Genomic DNA, 2,500 nt, shown 5'->3' with positions numbered 1-2,500 from the left:
GTGGGTAGCCGTCGTTAAGTGATAGCCTGACACTGAAATTCAAAAGGACTGGCAGTTTGACGTCATTATTTGGTTTTTGCACCGAATAGTGAGTTGTCTTTAGTAGAGCTCATGGAAATAAGTCATTTCATTGGTTGAACTATTGAATACAACTCACGATTTGTTTTCTTTTGTGGCAAAAGACTGGCATTTTGACGCCATTTTTTGGTCAGTGTCAGGCCATAACTTTACGAAGACCACGGTATTATCCGATGTTCATTTATTGAGAGTCGACGGAAGTCCTTGAGTTTTCCTCACGAGCCGTTGAAGTAACTTTAGATGGTCTTCTATCCCCTTATACAAAATGGTAACAGATAAGCGCTACAACGACATTTTGTGCCAGATATTTTTGATTGACTAATCACAAAACAGTGATTTTTTTTTTTAATTTCAAAATATTAGCAACAATTTACTTCTGGAAAATATCATCGCCATATCAACTTTCTGACATGGACTCACAAGGCACTATGGTAGAATTTTTGTATTCAAAAAATACAAAACATTGATAAAAACAAATCTAAAAACAAAGAGAAAAGCACGAAACGAAACACAAAACATAAGCAAATCAAAACAATATCCAGAAAATGGCCACAAAACAAAACCAGATAATAAAACTAACTTTTATGCCCTGGCACTGGTTGCTAGAACATAACCTGAATGAGGTCGTTTTCAAAATACTGGATGACCACAATCTCGTTATCAGTATGGACAAATTGACAATTGGGTGTGAAACAGTGACCTATCTGGGACATGAATTTGGTAATCGACGCGCCAGACCTAACCCAGCCAAGATTTCATCTGTGATGGATTTCCCTGTGTCTAAAAATAGAAGAGAATTGATGCGTTTCCTCGGAATGGTGGGTTACTGTCGCCAATTCTATCCCCACTTCTCCTCCGTCGCTGCACCAATGACACTTCTACTGAAAATAAATGTTGTTTTTCAGTGGGTGGTGTGGGGGGTGGGAGGGGGGGGGGGAGTGCAACAAGACGCTTAGTGCCCCTTAAACTATTCCTGGGAGCGCACCAGACTCAGAACTCATGTCTATAATAAAGATTTCATATTGGCATGTGATGCATCTGATCTGAGACCCGGGACAGTGTTGTTTCAAGAATTTGAAGACACGCTCCATCCCGTTGCGTTCTTTTTCCAGAAAGTTCACTCGACCTCTGACCATTGACAAAGAATGTCTTTCTCTTGTTCTCGCTCTGGAGCATGTTGACATTTATGCAACGTCGTGTCCTCGGGTTACCAACCTCTGTGATCACAGCTCTCTGACTTTTCTCACAAGGATGAAAAACAGTAACTAGAGGTTGAGACATTGTTAAAACTGGTCAAAATATAAATTGTTGGCATTCGCACCCTGAAATATGGTATCCATTCTCCTCAATAAAACATACAAACTCAACACAAGTCTGATCTTTCTGACTATAATTCAATTTTCAACATCTTAACCAACCCGACTTAATACCGTTTTGAGGCGAAGGGTCACAAATGATCTCAGGTCCCATTTAGTGAAAAATCTCGAGAAAGATGAGAAAAAACAACCTACTCTCTTGTTCCATGATGTCCCCAGAATTGTTAACGTCATTTCGCGACACCAATTTCCCTTCTTTATTGATTCTGCCGTTTCCAGCCCATATCAGACTTCCGTTTCTGGAAGGAAAAAAAAAACATTCATACAGTCGTTTGATTTTTACCGTGCTGTGAGATATCAGAGTGTTTAACGCAATTCAATTTATAAATTTGGTTACAGCAGCCCCCTACTTGGCTACAAATAACTGATAAGGTCTGTTTCAAAACGTAAACACGGTGGTCAAAGAAAATCTAGGATTGAGTTTTAATATGGCGCTATATAAAAAAAATTATGCCTTTTGCGCCACGATATCATAGGACATTCGTTGCCTAGGCATTCCACGAAGGAATATAGATAATTCATCAAACAAGATGTCTGATGTCAACAGGAATCAAACATGTTGTCCAAGTGAGCAAATTGGGGGTTAATAATCTTGCTCAAGGAAAAAAACGAAAGTGCCTGAAGCGGGGCTCGAACACGGGTCATCCGGATCCCAGTGCAATGCCTTAACCACTCGGCCACTTCGCCCCCCGTTTCTGGAAGAAATAAAAATCAGATTCATACAGTCGTTTGATTTTTACCGTGGTGTGAGATTATATCAGAATGTTTAACGCAATTCAATATATAAATTTGGTTACAAATAACTGATGAGGTCTGTTTCAAAACGTTTTAATATTGCTCTATCCAAAAGCTCAATTACATAATTATTCTTACAATAATAAGAGAGAGGCGGAGCCTATGTTGAGTAACATTCTACTCGACTAATGTCAAGCTTTAATTGGAGGTATGATAAATAATTTCAAAAATTGAGCTTTTATATAGCACAACATCCACTAAACGTGCTCAAAGCGCTTTAAAAAGGGTCGATGGTCAACAGCAACACTTAA

At 39.0% G+C, this 2,500-nt stretch overlaps 1 protein-coding gene across 1 annotated transcript in view; it reads right to left on the bottom strand.

The window, feature by feature from the left end:
* The window catches only part of LOC144975596 (uncharacterized), a 67,035-nt gene that overhangs the window by 21,592 nt on the left and 42,943 nt on the right, over nt 1-2,500 (bottom strand). The gene's annotated exons all lie outside the window — the stretch shown is intronic.

Source organism: Berghia stephanieae, chromosome 6, assembly GCF_034508935.2.
Source record: "Berghia stephanieae isolate SIO BIC M18660-M18661 chromosome 6, UCSD_Bste_1.3, whole genome shotgun sequence".
NCBI lineage: Eukaryota > Metazoa > Mollusca > Gastropoda > Nudibranchia > Aeolidiidae > Berghia > Berghia stephanieae.
The sequence above is the reverse complement of the archived record's forward strand: the minus strand, read 5'-3'. Positions and strand labels throughout refer to the sequence as shown.